At 39.3% G+C, this 18,273-nt stretch overlaps 1 long non-coding RNA gene across 1 annotated transcript; it reads right to left on the bottom strand.

The window, feature by feature from the left end:
• Nucleotides 1-15,378: 15,378 nt before the first annotated feature.
• LOC143099732 (uncharacterized) lies at nucleotides 15,379-16,712 on the bottom strand. The gene is made up of 2 exons (XR_012981728.1): nucleotides 16,523-16,712; nucleotides 15,379-15,825 (listed from the first exon to the last, which is right to left on the bottom strand). It is a non-coding gene; the product is annotated as an uncharacterized LOC143099732 (long non-coding RNA).
• Nucleotides 16,713-18,273: the final 1,561 nt, after the last annotated feature.

The raw sequence follows: 18,273 nt of genomic DNA, 5'->3' as shown, positions 1-18,273 counted from the left end.
TCAAACAAACATGGGCCCAAGTTTGAGAATCAGATTTCAAGGTGATAAGTGAGTGCATGCACAGTGTTGCCCATGTGGTAAAGCAAGTGGTAAGGTGGCACAAAGGCACTAAGTGGGCAAAGCCAGGCTGCTGTTGTGAAAGCTTTCGTTAGTGAAAAGTTCAGTGTCAGTGAAAGTTAATGAAAGCTTTTGTTAAAGCTGACCAACTGCATTGTCAATCGATAAACTGAATGAGATTATAATAGCCTTTGAAATACCAATTTTGGGTCTGGATAGTTCTATGAGGAATAAAATGTATAATTTCTTTTACATGATAGTACTGTAGCTTGTCAGACCTGTTTTAAATTCCATATCACTTCCATTTGACCTGAAAGTGGTTTTGTTGATCCATTTAGCATAGACCAATTATGATTTTTGAGCAAACATGTGATACTTATTCAGTTTCTGAATTTGTTTAACAGAACACATTTGCAACAAGGTATCCTATGGAAACAAAAATTTAGAGCTTACATCTATCAATAAATAAGACTTGGGCAGTGGTCATTTGTGATAAGTATTCAAATGTTCCCTGTCAGAGAAGGCTCTGTACCACGCCTATATCAAAAGTCCACGCCTTGGCGGAAATTTGAATTTAGTGCTGCTATAACCTACACAGTGGAAAAGTTTGTTTCGCCAGGATTTATAGCTCTCAAACTAAGGGCCCATTTCTGATGAACAACTCATCCTGGTACAAGATGTGTTTACTAACAATCTGATATGAGTTTCAGACAGTATGTATGACTCAAAATTCATAAGCAACTTATCTTACTTACTTACTTATCCTCTTCGTCCCGGGGCATAAGGCTGCAATCATACACTGCCACTTGTAACAATACAAGCAACTTATCAGCCAGTGTAAAATCAGAAAATATTTATTTCTAACAAACAGGTAGAGACACCAGGGATCATAAGTGAAGGAAATGTATCACAGGACTATGTTTCTCCCTAAAGCCACGGTCACTTCAGGCAGTGCTTTTTACAGGAACCTAAAGGGATCACTCCTAATGGATACTTGAATACTTTTAAAAATCAACTCAGGACTTTAAATTTTTTTAAAATGTAGGGAGTGCCCTTGCACCTCTTAACTCTGATCCTAGACAGCTTCAGTTATGCTGCCAAAGTAATAAAAATGAATGCCATCTTGGCATGTGCAGATACCCTGATGCATTTTTCACTGACTCTCAGCCAACACAGCAACAAATGAGTGATTTTGGGTCCAGATCCACATAGAACAAGCCAGGTGATTGCTGAAAATTACCCCATGTTTTAATTTACTGAACTGCTGCTACAGCTGAACTCTTCTTGGCATAGAGTGGGAAGAAAATGAAAGTTAGGCATAGCTGTAAGCATACAAACATTCAAACAGCTAACCTGTATTTCAAACTACTGAATAAATACTATGAGATGAGACAATTTCAGAGATGAAATGTCATAATGTGTACACAAGAACATTAATGCACACCATTTGATAGTCCTGTTTAGGTCTATTAGCAGTAGGCCTAACATAATCATATAATACAGTTAAGGACATGATGCATATACATTTGCGTCCACAGATACTTTTCATGTTCATGTTGGAATCTAAGGGATCAGGTTTAATATTCTCAAAGCAGGGGCTTTTTGTTTTGTCCTGTGTATAGCTGTGTATATCATAAGTCAAGGTCATCTTCCCCAGGCATGAGGAAAGTGTAAGAGACAGAAATATGTTGTGGGAAGATCACATAGCACTCATGGATGGATCAGTAATCCATCTCTGGCAGCAATACAGCCAGCCTTTAGCATGTGGTTCCCTCAGCATGTTTGAGTCTATAAGCTGTAGAAGCTGCTGACTTGTAGCTCAAAGTCTTCAATAAGATCAAAACAAACAAGCGAGTATTGAGATACTACGGAGCCCTCCGGGTGACATGGGGGAAAAAAACATGGGTTAAAAAAAAAAAAAAAAAGTAATGGGGAAAAAAAACATGAAGAAGAAAAAAAACGATGCACTTTTGCGGGATCTCATTGCGGGATCTCGCACACACAGCAGGCTACAATAAATTACCTAACAGACAGCAGCCTAATTTCGAGGTATCACTAATACCTATTAAATAAATGTAAAGGACACAGAACTGTAAGCTCAAATTCAAAAACGTTTGAAGTCTACCCAAACATATGCAAAGGGAATATATATAAATTGTGTTGCATATAGCCAGCTTAATTAATGTCAATTTAAAGATTATGATTAGCAGTTTCTATGCATTTTTCCATTGATAGTTACAGGAAGCCACGTTGTTGTTTAAACTATTGTTGCTTCTAGCCCACGTTACCTCCAGTTTCACTTGCTGCAGGGACGCACACATTGCATGAGCGATCATAAGCATTCTATCTCCGATGTAGAACTCAAATGTGTCTTGACGCCGCCGTTTGTAAGATCAGATCAAATAAGACGTTCTAAATGGAACGCGATGTAGGCCTAATTAAGCTGTTACTTTCCAAGCGTCTTGGAGACGTACTGTATGTGTGCTGACTGGGCTATGTCTATATAGTTGATGACACCAAATTAATAAGTATGCTGCAAATGAGCAGACGTGTGAAGCACCAGGCATAACTTAATTTCGCGGCTACGTGTAGCAGTAGTAGGTTAATTGTTGAGGAGGCCCATAGTTTGAGAAAAGCTCATAGGCAGAGAAAGCATAATGCTCTGAGAACAGTAGCCAAAGGTTTTCCTGCAGAAACAGGTGCCACTGCACGCACCCCGCTTTCAGTTTGACTCCCTGCATTGTGACAAAAACTGTCAGTCAGACAGTGAATTTTGGTTTACTAAATTAGCATAATGCGGTAACAATTATCATTTCAATTCTATCTGAAATCTGCTCACTGCAGACGTTACAATGCAGACCCAAGCAGCAGCATAGCCTTGAAAGACGTACACTTTGAATTTGATCAGAGCGGCTCTGGTTCTTCACCTAACTTGATGTGATTGGCTGGATGACCGTTCAATCAAATCAACAGACCTATTTGTGTCTCTGTGTGTGCGTTATAGATACGGTTCCAACTCTTTACGGGATCGTTTATTTCCATATTTTACTTTCAATTTAATCTGACAAAAAGTGTGGGGGATAGAATCGTGTTCCAGCAAAACTGTGTACGTTATAACACCCACATCCCCCACGCTTGCTACGCGCCTGTGTGCGTGTCTGCACGCAGGTGTCTCCCTCTCCCTCCCATGTCATAGGCCTATGTAATGTGTCCAGAAAACCCACAACACGCAACAGTGATAGAGCAATCATAGTATCATGATACGATTGCCATCTGGCGGTAGTGGTTTGTGGGCCTATTGGGGTCAAGTAGGAAGCCCAGCAAGTTCCAAAAGTAGAAAAAAAGTTTTGCGACATCTCGCAAAAGTTTTGCGGGATCTCGCAAAACTTTTTGCGAGATCTCGCAAAACTTTGCGAGATCCCGCAATGAGATCCCGCAAAAGTGCATCGTTTTTTTCTTCTTCTTCATGTTTTTTTCCCATTATTTTTTTATTTATTTTTTTTCCCCATGTTTTTTTTCCCCATGTCACCCGGAGGGCTCCGTAAGATACATCCACTGTCAAATGCAAAAAAACAGGTAATCTTTGACAAGGTCTGTCATCTGTGATAATTTCTGAAACCTGCTTTAGAACTGCTCTATCAAAAAAAGACCTGCCTTTGCTAAGTAGTTGTACACAGAATAGGTTAATAAATTTGGCCAAGTCTCCTGAGGTTGGCCTTGAGTTCTTAAGAGTTATTTTGATCACAACTATATTGTTAATGACTTGAGGTTTTTCCTGACAAATGGGATACTTTAACATACATGTGAATTAGTGTCTGCTGGTCAATGAGCCTTACAACCTAACAGCCTAGACGTTAATAGGTACATTCATCATCTAGATGTTTAAGGAAAGTAAATTGAGGAGGTTATTAGGGATTTTCAGGAAGGTGCAAGACAGAGTTCAGAATTGTTAATTAACACAGCTATTTTGACAGTGTCAGTGAAATATAATGGAAATGTGGTTCTTTGTCAGCCAGCCAGCAAATAATGTTGTAATCAGTGCTCAGAGTTAATGCTGATATCTCATAACTAATAAATTATGTTTCATTATCAATTCCTACAATTCAGAAACTAGATGTACCGCAGAGCGGTACAAAATATGACCGCCGCCCAGTCCAGCACATTTTTTCCACAAAAAGAAATCACGCTGAAAGGCCTATATGATTCTAACTGTCTCACTAAATTGCATTGTCCACACTCACTTCTCACTGGTATCTGCTAGACAACAAGTACCAAAAAATGATTAGTTCATAGATTTCACATGTAAAATTCATTTTATACAACCCCACCTCCATCTTGCCTGTTCATAATTCTGAGAAATTCTTGATTGTTTGTGTTATGTTTATGTTATGTGTGTGGGTGTGGGTGTGTGTGAGTGTGTGTGTGTGTGTGTGTGTGTGTGTGTGTGTGTGTGTGTGCGTGCCTGCGTATGTGCCTGTGCATGGAAGCGTACATATGTCTACTGTGTGAGTATGTGTCATACGCAGTGCCGGCCCAAGCCTTTTGGGGGCCCTAAGCAGAATTTGATTTGGGGGCCCCCTCCCACAACGCAGTCACCTGTGCTTGGCGATAATTGACAAATTCACACTATAATGTCATATTATAAATTAATACAGTGAGGTTATGTATTAATACAGCGACTGATTATGAACTACTGTCCCCCTGGACACAGATGCATAAGGACCCTCTCCCCCTACCCTGTTTGTGCAAATGTGGGTACAAACGTGTGTGTGTGGGGGGGGGGGGGTTTAGATGTGATTTCCTGTATTCTGGTGCATTTTTGGGATGGTCAGCTGGAGAAGGGCAGTACCTAAATTTGTTCAGATTCATAGCCTTTTGCTTTTTGACTTATTGGTAGTGAATTCACACAACTACTTGGGGTTCAGGGTCCCTTGACCTCTTGGGCTCGGTAGGCTCATTCAGTAATCCATCCTTGCTCACATGCCAAAAATGTTTTGGGGCTCCAATCTAGACTTCTGGCCCCATGTGCTTGGTAAACCAATGTATTAATACAGTTGTTTTTTACACCAACCCTGTCACCTTTTAATCTTAGAGGGTACTAAAATCACAGATTTATTTGAAACATTCATATTCAAAGTGAAGCACTAAGGGTGGTTTACTGAAGTTGAATTGACAAATAACAAAATACAACAGCAATTGTTGTAAACAAGTACATCAGTTTAATGACTTGTTTTTCAACAGATTTGCTGAACAAATGTGCATTAAATGAGCAATTTTCAACTACAAAATAAAATCAAAATAGACAAACATTAATAATCAAAAATAAAATGTCCCAAACCTGCAATGATTAAATAAATACATAAATAAATAAAAAAAACGATGTTAAATGTGTCATGTCATATTTACAGGCTATGTAACCATTTGCCATCAAGAAAACCTCACCTTCTGGTAGGTAGAGTTAGGTAGAGGTAGAGATGTGCTCCAAAGGACTTCAACAGTGTCTCTGAAAAAAAAAAAATATTGCATAAGTGCATAGTTGATCGAGCAGAATGAGTTTATTTTGCTATCGTTACTTACACTCAAATAACAAGCAATTTCACATGTAACAATTCATATTCTATTGGCAAATGAGGCATAATCAAAAGAGTATATACTTAATTGCAGTATGGTGAACGCTTAACATGGTGATCTACTGCAGCCTAAATATTAGGGTAGCACCGCTACATCACTTGCCACTATCTTAATCAAATGTAAGTTTATTTTCATCACAGAAGTCTCCCCACCCAACATGGTATATTTTCTCAAACACTACCATCTCTCCCCAAAGATCTTAGAGCAGAGCGCACGTACTGTTCCATCTTTGCCTATGAAGCTGGAACGTTACCGATGCCCAGAGTCGCGCTAGTCAGTGGGTTGGGTTGGGACTGGGAGCCTGGGCTTAGTCTGTTGTTGCTATCAGACTTACCACTATGTCACATATTATAGAACAGTAATAAACTATCAACACTTTCAGGTGCGAAATCAGAAACAATCCCTCTGTGGTAAATTTGCCTTCAGTTACGTTTTCATGTAGCTACTGTAGTGCTAATGTCCACTTCAGTCAGCTAGCTAACTTTAATTTACGACATAATAAGCCCACCTAGAGCTAGGGTACATGCTTGATTGAACATCCAAAACAATCCCAATATCCTTGACATCTGAAATACATCTAGATAAATATATATTAATGGGAGACATTTCTCTGTTGATGGCGGAGATTTAGCTCTGGTGATGGCTTATATTAGATCATGACAGCTAGCTAGCTACCTCAAGCACAAAACATACTGTAAATAATCATGCAAACATACCTGTATCTTGCTCGTTTTTCTCCTCCTCTGTCATTTTCTTCGTTCTGTTTTCGGCACCAGAGGGATATGTCCTTTTTTGTGACTTGTCTTAACATTACCGTCTCTTCCGATTGTTGAACTTGATGCAGTGTCTGCACGAATTGTCTATGCACCCGAGGTGTCTAGTTTATGCGCGTGACTCAAAGGCTGGCGGACACAGTAGAGGTAGGCAGGTATATTGATCATGAAATCAGAATTTTCTTGTTTTGAATGATTAATTGTTTCATTCATTGATGTCACTCGTTTACGTTATTTATTATGTAAAAAAAAAAAAAGAAACTCGATTGGGGGCCCCCTGATAATCACAGAGAACTGTGTCTGGCCTATCCTCCTTTCGGGGGTCCAGTCCAGCGGGGGGGGGCTACAGATCAAAACGAAAAATGACGGTTCCATGCTATCCATGTGGGGGTACATGCCCACCAAGTTTTGTGTACCCCGGTCTTTCAGTGTCCCGGGAATCCTTGTTGGTGTACGTCACTAAATGTACACATAAATTGTTTTATTGTAAGGCCCCCCATGAACGAAAGTACACAAAACTTGGCATGCATTCGGAGGGTGTCATAATGATCCTACACTTTCAATTTCGTGCAGTTTTGACCATGTCAGCCAGAGATATTGTGATGAAAACACCTAATTTTTTGCTTTTTAATTTTTAACTAGGTGGCGCTATACATGAAATAAGTGGTAATGGGATGGGTTGACATGACCCCTTGAGATCAACATACAAAAAAAAGGTGGACCTCCTAGGCCCTACGGTTCTCGAGATATTCACAGAAAACTGTCTCCGGCCACCTACAGGCCAGTTGGTGTATAGTAACATAAATTAATTTATTGTGTGGCCCCCCATGAACGCAATTCCACGAAACTTGGCGTGCATTCAGAGGGTGTCATAATGATCCTACACTTCCAATTTCGTGCAGTTTTGACTATGTTAGGTCACAGATACCTGCGATTACAACACCTCATTTTTACTTTTTTGTGTTTAACTAGGTGGCGCTATACATGAAATGAGTGGTTATTAAATGGGTTGACATGGCCCCTTGAGATCAACATACAAAAAACAATGGTTCTCCTAAACCTTACGGTTCTCGAGATATTCACAGAAAACTGTGTCTGCCCTACCCTCCTTTCGGGGGGTGCAGTCCAGCGGGGGGGCTACAGATCAAAATGAAAAATGATGGTTCCATGCTATCCATATGGGGTTACATGCCCACCAAGTTTTGTCTACCCCGGTCTTTCAGTGTCCCGGGAATCATTGACGGAAATTTGGACATGCGAAAAAGAAAAAAAAAAAAAAAAAAAAATCTGACTAAACCTATATGACCGCCGATTCGCTGCGCGGCGGTCATAATTATATTTCGAATATTCCTTAATAGATGCTAAAGAGTCAAGGCATAAGTTTCCATTACTGTTTCTTTCAGTCTGTCTTTCTGATAATTGTGTAATTACTAGTCATATTCTGACTCTCATTGCATCAAAACTGATGAGCCAACTTTCTCCAGAAGACAGATTTTTTTTCTTGTAATTGTCATTACATATCATAGTTTAATGCATTTTCCATTTACCAGTTATTTCAATCATTCCCTCTGTGAGGGGGGGAATATGTCCACACACACACACACACACACATGCGCAAGGGTGATGGCAAAAAATTCTGTAAAGTGTTAGTAATTTCACTGAAAATTCCATGGCTTCCTGGTCCGGTAGTGTCAAATCTGCAGGCACATTCGATCGAATCGGCTCTGTGCAGATCTGGCTAAACGTAAGTCATGTTTGTATTGAAAGATTCAGCCAGATCGGCCCTTGGAAAGTCTGGAATATATGTTATTTTACCTGGGTTGAGGAACATGGGGCCCATCAGGACTGCCTATGCAGGGGCCCAGGATCTTGTGCTACGGCCCTGCCAGGAAGCCATGGAATTTTCTCCCTACAGACACAGGTCCTGTTATAATCTCTTTGTAAATTTTCAAAGCTTATAATACTTCAGTTTGTCTACAGTATAGAAACCCTTACCACGCTACCACAGAAGTGTAATTATATTTTGAGCATTGTTAGTGGTATAAAATAGCGATGTCACACCTTGCCCTGTTAGCATCACTGTAAGCCCATTCAGTGATAACACAAATAAACAGTCTTGTTCAAAACGCCACCAATTAACTAAATGTTGCTCTTAATCAAAAGTTTGAAGTTGTTAAATACTGTAAATAAACCCTAGCTTGTTTTTACTCCGGAGTTATACTTTAAAGGCACTGTTGTTATAGATGCACAAACAGCAGCACTGAAATATTGCATAATATGCATTCAGAGCTGTGTGTTCTTTATTCACTTGAATGCAGAAGTATGTCTTCAATAATAAATTGGAAAACCCTCACACATAGCATTAAAAGACAAGGACAAAGGGGGGGGGGGCAACAACAACTGAAGAGACATTGAGAAAATAAGGTGTCACAAACTCATACATTCTTGTATCCATGGATGCAAGAGGTGACTGTATTTTGTTGAGTCCACTCTGGCTTGTTTCTGTTTTGTTTCTGTCAAGTTCGCTGAATATTGTTTTGTCAAATCACAACAAAGTGTTCAGTGTCTGGAAAAAAATAATAGTTGATGAGGCCAGGTCAAAGAGAATCAAAGATTAGACTGTGTCCTCATATGCACACAATGATCTGGACAGATGGCACCAATGGCCTACTTCCTGTATCTGGAAGAGACATGGACCACTGCATGAACAGAGCCGGCGCTGGGGGGGGCAACAGGTGCCCCCTAAAATAAAATCTGTGCCCCCTATAGTGTGACCACCACATAGGCTATTACGTTTCTATTTTGTTGCTATTTCACGTAGATATGTAGCCTGATGAGCCAGACCCACATCAAGATGTAGGGTCTGGGAACTTACCGTTGGCAGTGCGCAAACCAAGGAGCGGGATAAACGGTTGTCTTTAAAATTTCCCATGCATTTTCCCACCAGCGGACTAGTCAATCAAACTTTTGCCAATTTAAAAAAAGCTTAACTCGAGTTGCGATTCAAAGACCACTGTTCGCCAGCAGCAGCATCCATCTTCTTTGTTTTCAAGTAGCAGGGAATTCACGTGGAACCGTCACCGAAAATACATTTTCCCATCTTAACGTAGAGTATTAAGTTATTATACTGCATTATTTTCTCCAACAAGTCCCAATTTAATTCAACCCCGTCACAGTAATTTTGATATTCAACTATTCATTTTTCCAATAAGCTTGAGATCAGCTTCTGGCATTATCTCACAGTTTAGGTGTCCCTTGTAAATAATGGCATATTGTAATTAAAGACAAAATCAAGGAAAACTGAAAAACACCATCCTTTCCAGCTTATGATGAAGAAATTTCTGATCTAACTCCACATTTTCGCTAGAAATTTTAAGAATGCTGCGTAATTCCTGACAAAATTGAAATAGACTTATTTACCCTGATTTAATACAAACAATAAATAAAGTATTGGTGTTAAATTTTATGTATTTAATACAAAAATGTCAAAAAATCATCTCATAACAGGGATGAATGCATCGTAACAGGGTTGAAAATCATGTAACAGGGTTGAGTGAAAGGTATCACATGTCATATGTTTTATCTTTTTTTTTGGTGAGATCACTCACATGTTGCCCTTTTTTAAACATTTTAAACATTTTTAGATTCCTACTGTCAACATAGCTTTTAAAATGTAAACAATCTAGATGAAATCTAGACAGATTAAAACACATTAATGAACTAACAACAGTATTTCTGATAACAATAATTCATAAAAATATCCATCTGATAATGGCAGGAATGTCTGTTTGAACATTGAGCAAACATCTAAACATTGATAACCTATAGGTAAGCCTACAATTTGTTCACAATTTTAACTAAGAGAGCCTAGCCCACACTTCCTTCTGTATTTCCATGTGCCCAGGGGTGGCCATCTGGCATAACCCCGGTGGGCCATTTTTCCGCTGGGCCGACACACCTTTTGGGCTGATAGAATGTACATTTATAGTCTAATTTAATTTGTTCGGCCAACTATCAGCCAGGCCAGTCAGCGGCCCATACTGTAGGTTAATTTCCCATATTGACACTGGACTGATCCAATGACACCTCTTGTTGATGTTAATTGGTCAGATTGATCAGTTTCCTTCAGACGTCAACATTCAATAGTGAATCAACGGCATGAGTGGTAATAGAGTGTCAAAAGGGTTATATCTCGGAAGGGTTCCGTTAATAATGGTCTAAAAGACTAAAGACTGACGGAAATGTAGATTAGGCTACAAAACCTCAAGTCATATTCATCATGCACACAGCAACTAGGCCTACTGACATTAAAGCGAATGAGTTCATGTAGCGCTACTCTTCCAAAATGTACCAGCAATTTAGGTAGTATAGCATACAGGGATAACATTATTTCTAGCAACAGGCCTTGTTTATGTTGTATTGTTTCTGTTGTCCTATAATGGTAACTGGATATCGTATAAATTACAGTAAGGCCTACCACAACCTGTGGGTAATTTCTTTACAAATTCAGTAATTTTTTGATGCTGCTATAAATTGAGCATTGTACCTAGTTTAAATGTATTGAATAATTTTAAATGATACGTTGACCTTTCAGAATTGCTTGTAGGCCTATTTATACTTGAATATGGAGATCATGTGCTTCATGGCTACCTCTGATCACCAGTGAGTCAGAGACATAGCAAGTGAGGCCTACATTTGTCCACTTTCAGTGCCCCACAACAATTAGTTCAAAAGATACACATACTAAAGGGTAATTTAAGGATTTTGTATTTAATTAAGTGTGCCGGCCCGATTTTTGGTCCCAGTATGTCCCAGACTAGAAGTCACCGGATTAGGGGGATCAATGCGTTCCAAGATGTCCTCAAATGGATACCATTTCCCTTTGCTTTTGCCGCTCCTTCGCTTTTCTCCATCCCTTTCTCCTCATCTTTTGACCTCTCTTGTCTAGGTCTAATTCCTTTCTTCTTCCCTGCTAAAACATATTTTCCCCATCTCTTGCGTTCACTCTTGAGGTATCTTTCACTTCGTTCTGGATCAGCATTTCTTCTTGCCCTATACTCTCTTTGTAGCCTAGGGCTAGTCTAGCAACTCTCCGTTGGCTTGTGAGCTGGAAAAATTAAACTTCTATCAGGCCAATCAAATCGTGCATAGAGACATTAGGCGGACTTAACATAATGATTGATGGCAGAGTTGCAACGGTTTGGCTTGAATTCCCTGGTACTTGAAAACAAAGAAGATGGATGTTGCTGTTGGCGAACAGCGTGACACGAGTTAAGCTTTTTTTAAGTTGGCAAAAGTTTGAACTAGCCAACTAGCTCCGCTGGTGGGAAAACGCATGGGACTCATAGGCTGTCCTATTGCGTGCAGAGGGAATTTAAAAGACAACCGATTATCCCGCCCCTCGGACTGAGCACTGCAAACGGTGAGTGCCCAGACCCTACATTTTAATGCGGGTCAGGCTCGTCAGGCTACTCTCTTTGTCTTTCTGCTGCAGTGTTGCCATTGTTGAATCTGACATTGTAGGCCAAGGTCAAGTCAATGACCTGCTTACTTTCCAAGACTAATTACTGTATCCTTTTAATCACTATGTAGTAAAATGAACATGAACTTGCAGAACTTGCAGAACATGAACTTACTACTCCAAAATATGTCAATGGGCACAAGAGAGAAAACAAGATCATGGTCACTTTTTTTAACTCATTCATTTGAAAATTCCTTGTACTTTTAGTTGATACTGTAAAGCAATAAACAACAAACATTCACATATACAAGAAAATATGATTGGAATTAAGCAATATACATTAAATATTGCTAAGTTTTAATAGCTACTCAACCCTGTAACAGCCATTCAACCCCATAACATTGAAAAATGTGATGGGGTTGAATGTGATAGGGTTGAAGATTTTGTGCTAATCTGTTGCTAATTCGGGATGCTATCAGTTACCAGTGTGCCACATGGCCTTATTCAATTGAAACATTGTTATACTTCATAGATATAAAAGCAATTTTTGGTAAAATCTTCTTAACTATGAATTCCCTCTCCAACAGAGTTGAATACCTGAGATTGACGAAGCCCATATGTGCTTAAAAAACATGAAATATTTATAAAAAGTGAGAGAGCAGCATAGCAGTTGTCACACCAGGCTTCTCTGAAGACTTTTATGATGTCACTTCCTCATGAATTATGTGCAAAGGATCAAACCATTATGTTATTGTGAGGGGGGGGAATTGTTGCGTTACGGGGTTGAAAGAAATACAAGAACAGGGGTAAAAGCCTAAATTTCTCTGAAAATAAAATGCCTTTTCCTGAGAAAATGCCCTATGCATGAAAAAGGGGGCATATTCAATTAATTTAACAAAAAAAAAACGTTATTATTTAACACTGTGTACTCAAAATGAGTCACGCTATTTGCATGATGGTCAATGGGGACAGGCGGAATTCTTAATACTCTTAAGAAAAGCAAACATATTGAAATTCATCTCTGTTTAAAGTCATATTCTCTACTCCATATTAAAAACATGTAAAACTTTGAAATGTTGTAATTTAAGTGTAGTTTGATCAATGTTCTGAAAGGTTATAACAATAGTACATCTTGGGACACTAACACTACTGAAATGGCACCGAATCTGTAGAATGACCCGTATACACAATGTGATTGGCCTGATCAAAATTTTTCCAGCTCGCAAGCCAACGGAGAGTTGCTAGACTACCCTGGCTGCAAATTAAATTTGCTGCTGCTAGGGTGTGTCTAGATTTCTAGGCTAGTAGATGGTCTTCTTTCATTAGTTGGGCTACATGCAGCGGCAGAAAACTCACATCGCCTCTCCGTGTCCCGCTCTCACTCTCACACACACACAACGGAGACTCTCCTCCGTACTTGAATCAGAACAATCCAAGATTGTTGCAGCACATAATGACAGTTCAGCTCAGTGTTCACAAAAGGTTAGCAGCATTATCAACACCACACCGCAAATTAAGTTCAATAGGCTACTCATGCTAATTAACTAGTTTGTTATTATCACAAAAGTATAACAAAGTCAATAGCGTACATAAAATTTGTTAGACAGGCAAAGGGTCTAGGCCTACTACAACTCGCGGTTAACATTAGGCTATCAATTCATCAACTGTTGTGCGCTGCCCCCCAAATGCCCCAAGGTTAGTGATGGGACATCACAAGAGTATCCCAAAAGTGTCTTCTTTCAAAGTAATCCTCCATTTCTAATGGGGTTTTTTTCAACCATCAGGTGATTTGGTTGATGGTGGTTAATGGACAGTGGAAATGATTTTGTGAGTTTGGGGAAAGCCTGTTTAAATTTATCCATCTGCATTTATTCAGCCTCTGACATTTCACATGCCTTTCAAAATAATCAGTCTGTCTGAAAGGAAGAAGGCATAGGCAGAAAAGCTCCCAAAATCAAATCCCATTTGTGTCAAGTGAGATATTCCCAAGAAGAAGAGTGATCATTAGATTTTTCTTTCACTTGAGCTTTCAAGAAATACATCTTTCCCTAGGAAATAATATTAGCTACACAATGCCTCTGTAGTTGCACTTCTCTGATCTTTCACTCTTTTGCAGTTAAATTTCTCTCCTGATACAAAAGGTACCTTTCAGTTAATCTAAGGCGGGGATCACATCAGCCAGCGGCAGCGGCAAACGTAACGCTCAGAACATAATAAGTTTTATCTCGTCCATAAGCAACACAAACGGTTTGTCAATTGAATACGCTGGCGTTGCGCTTTGAAAGTTGAACCAAGTTCAACGCTCAGCTTGTTCAACGCTAGCGTTACGCCAGCGTTGCCACCGTTCCGCTGCCGAACCATATAGAACAATAGGAAACCTGCCGCTTGCCGCTGGCTAATGTGATCCCCGCCTAACTGTGTGACATGAACTCCCAAATGACAGACATGTTGCAAGTTTTGAGACTCCGGCAGGCTGGACCTTATGCTAATGGCAGACATTCTTATCTGCTTTGTTTGATTAATTATGCTGCAGGAGAGGCCAAGCAATTTCAAAGTAACTTGCACGAAGAGTTTCAAGATCAAAGTTAATGCTGTGAAAATAATCAGGATGGGCAGATGTCCAAACGGCACCTTGTTGGAGGAAATGATACCAGATCATTTGATTAGTGCAACAGAGAACTTTTACAGTTACAGCTTCCCCTGGATGATTGCTTCATATTAGATAAGGTATATGCACCAGTTGCCTGTGCCGGCCTTGAAGATAACTGAAGTGTATTACCATACTACATCCAGTCGTGAAATGAGGCAAGAATGTGTGGTGGTAAAAATATGTACGTTTAATCTGGATCGCATTTCTCAGACCAGCGATGCCTCAAGTGTGCTTTGGGTTTGCAAATGGTGGCTCCAGCAAGCCTCCCTCACATGTGTCTGCTTGTCAAACTCATGCCACACTGTAAAAAAAAACTCTCTGCGTTTACTTAAAAAAACAAGTCAACACATTTCACTAGCTTTTTTGAGTAATTTCAACTTGACAGTGAAGAACTCAAATAATCAAGTTAAATCAACAAATGCTCCCAACTTGAAATATCTAGTAATGCCAACTTAGTATTGTGAGTAAGGTGGACTTACAGTAGGTTAGCAACTCAAAAATTCAAGTTGAATCAAGTGCTTTTAACTTGAAATATCTAGTAATGACAACTTAGTATTGTAAGTAAGGTGGACTTACATTAGGTTGGCAACTCAAAAATTCAAGTTGAATCAAAAGTTCTTCCAACTTAAAAAAACAAGTCAACACATTTCACTAGCTTTTTTGAGTAAGTTCTACTTGACAGTAAAGAACTTAAATAATCAAGTTGAATCAACAAATGCTCCCAACTTGAAAATATATATTAATGCCAACTAATACATTGACTCTAACCAAAAACAAGTCTAAATAACAACTCAAAAATCCAAATAGATCAAACAATGTTTTTATTTTTAGCCAGTGTGAACACCCCTGACCTACAGTACCCTCCAGAATTATTGGCACCTCTGCAAACGCTGACTAAAAAGAAGAATATTAAATCATCTTTTGGAAATTGATCTTAATGCCTTAAGTTAAACAATGAGGGAATATCCAACATATAAGAACACCAATTGTCTTTGTGAATGAATAATGTATCATAAATAAATAAATGTTCTTCCTTAAAATACAGGGGTCATAAGTATTGGCACCCCATGTCATGCAGGAGTCCGCATAGGTAGGCCAGCGCAGATGGAAGATCCTTGATGTCCTGTAGAACAGTCTCTTCCAGGACGAAGGCGATATTGGTGACAGTGTCCGGTGCTTTCATGGCGTGGTCGTCTTCAATGACGGTCAAGATTCCAATTTTCATGCCTCTAGTCCTCCTCAGCATCTGCATCCTTGGTGGAAAAGCACAGAACTACATCACTAAATTTGCAAAAAATAAATTAAAAGTTCTCCGCACGTGTGCCTTTTAGCGACCATCTGGTGCAACCAGGCCAGGACAGAAAATGTAAAGAGAAGGAGAGGAACGCCGGTGCAGCTCAGATGTCTTCTTAATTCTTTTTTTACTTAAGGCTAGACACTACAGGTGAATAGGGTAACATTTTTAACTAGCAGATATCACTATGAAACTTTCCCAGTTGTATTACTTATACTCATATTAATGTATTACTTACATTAATATGAGAAAAAAAAGTATTACAAGTTTTCTGTAATTTAGTGTTTAATTTATATGCAAATTAGGCAGTATCTAATTAAATATGCGATCATTTGCATACATTTTAAAACACATTGAGTTCATCATTAACTGGTGCACCTACTGCATTTCCGAGTTCCCTAATTATGAAGTGTTTGTGCTTCCTACTTTTGTGTGTCGCAAAGTTTTGTACATTGCCAATGCTATGGTCGCAGCCTACAAATAGACAAGTTATAGCTTCACCACGACGTAAATGTCCTCCAAGATGTTTAAAAAAAAGTTCACTGCACTGCAATCACATTGGAATGTACACTATTGACAACTGAATGTAGTTTCGACCTGAGGTGATTTGTCTTTTGCATGGTACCGTGCCAAATTAAATTTTAATGTAAGCTTACCTGAAGTCTTAAAGATGCACATGCACTGGGGGTGGAGGCAGAGCCAGCTTTTTCCCTGGTGACTGATGAAGCCTGTAATGGGTCAGGAGGGTCTCTCCGGGTGAGAAAATGGACACTCCTTACATTGCATAGCAACAGAAGAGTCTGCAACAACAAGAGTAGAAAATTATTATTTTTTATATATGTTTGTAGTGCAGTGGACTTTTTTAAACATCTTGGAGGACATTTACGTAGTGATGAAGCTATAACTTGTCCATTTGTTGGCTCTGATCAAGCATTTGTTAAGGGAGCGCGATCGGCGAATGTGGGGTTGCCACTGTTTTATGTGCCTGCATTCTATTGACATATGTTGCATTAAAAATTACATTGCCATTTAATTTTTTTCAACCTATATGCAGCGCTTCTGCAGATCGAGTAGCAGCAGTTGCAAGACATTGCTAAAAACTTTGGGCGGGAGTGAGGTTTAATCAGTGGTTTAGCTTACTGCACAGTGAGATAGCTACCCTCGCTGGCATCCAATAAAAAGGTCTTTCTATAAAGGTTAATATTTTAGGAACATACATGTTTTCAGCAAAACAGGGAAATAGCTAACCAGACAGTTATTGCATTGCCTTGATAATTGAGCTGTAGCAGCAGAGCTGTATGGCTATCACTAGTTGTGGAATTTAGCCACTAAGATTAGCTAGCAGGCTAGCTTAGCCTAATAGCTACTATTTCAACAACACCACACTATTTCCAAGAATGTTCCTTGCTGACATCCATTTTACACAAAGGTGTCCTGAAAGTGAATGTTTTAGGAACATCCTTGTTCAGCATTATCGGTTATGTCTTCCCAGAACATTGCAAGCTTCTACCATTCACAGTTATAACTAGACATCACTAACGTTAGCTAGTGATAGCTGCTAACGGAATGTGGGCAGTCAGATCAACAATTGGATATTGGATAAAACTAAATGCCTTACTTACCTTTGACAATTCTGTTGTCATTTGCTCCATGCCGCATATAGGTAGGGAAGGTGTCTCGCTTCTGTCCTCCTGACAAATTCAAGCCGCAGCCCACAGGTCGCCTTGATACGTTAGGAAACAATGCGCTTGCGCCAACTTGACTAAAAAGTTCAGTGAACTTTGGGAAACTTCTCTCTTATAGATACTTAATTATACAAGTTGAGTCAACTCAGTTTCTTAAGTTTGTTAGGTGAAATTCCCAAATTAGTTGTGAAAACTTGTTATAATGAGTTTTACTACACTATTTGATTATTTGAGTTCTGTTTAGTCAGAAAAGTTATTTGGCAGTACTAAAGGCAAGTTGTATTTTTTACAGTGCAAAACAGTGACTGAGCCATGTGGTTTTGTGAGTGGTGGTGGTGTCTTTGTCTTTGTGTCACTGTCAGAGTCAGAAACACTGTAAACCAGCCCAGCACATTCACCTGTGCATTTCTTAGCACGTCATACCCTCTGAATAACGTAATTTTTTAAAAAAAAGTACAACAGCAGCTGCCATGTTTTTGTAATGGTGATGTGCCCATGTACACAGGTCCTCACGAATGTAAAATCATTCAAAATCATGTAAAATACAGATGCCATTAAGATGGAGGGAAGGAGTCAGAGAAATCAGCATAACCCTGCCGGTGGAAAACCACAAGCCCTGTGGGTAAGATGAGGAGCAGGTCTGAAACATAAAGCTATGTTAATAAATTCGGTTTTGAAAAACAAAAACAAACTTTAAAAGTCATTTCAGAATTTGACAGGTA

This window comes from Alosa pseudoharengus, unplaced genomic scaffold (assembly GCF_046254945.1).
Source record: "Alosa pseudoharengus isolate Yale_2024_CS ecotype anadromous, Long Island Sound unplaced genomic scaffold, YU_APseudo_1.1 YU_APseudo_1.1_scf_3, whole genome shotgun sequence".
In the NCBI taxonomy this organism is placed as follows: Eukaryota; Metazoa; Chordata; class Actinopteri; order Clupeiformes; family Clupeidae; genus Alosa; species Alosa pseudoharengus.
Note: the sequence above shows the minus strand (reverse complement) of the source record. Positions and strands in the feature narration are given on the sequence as shown.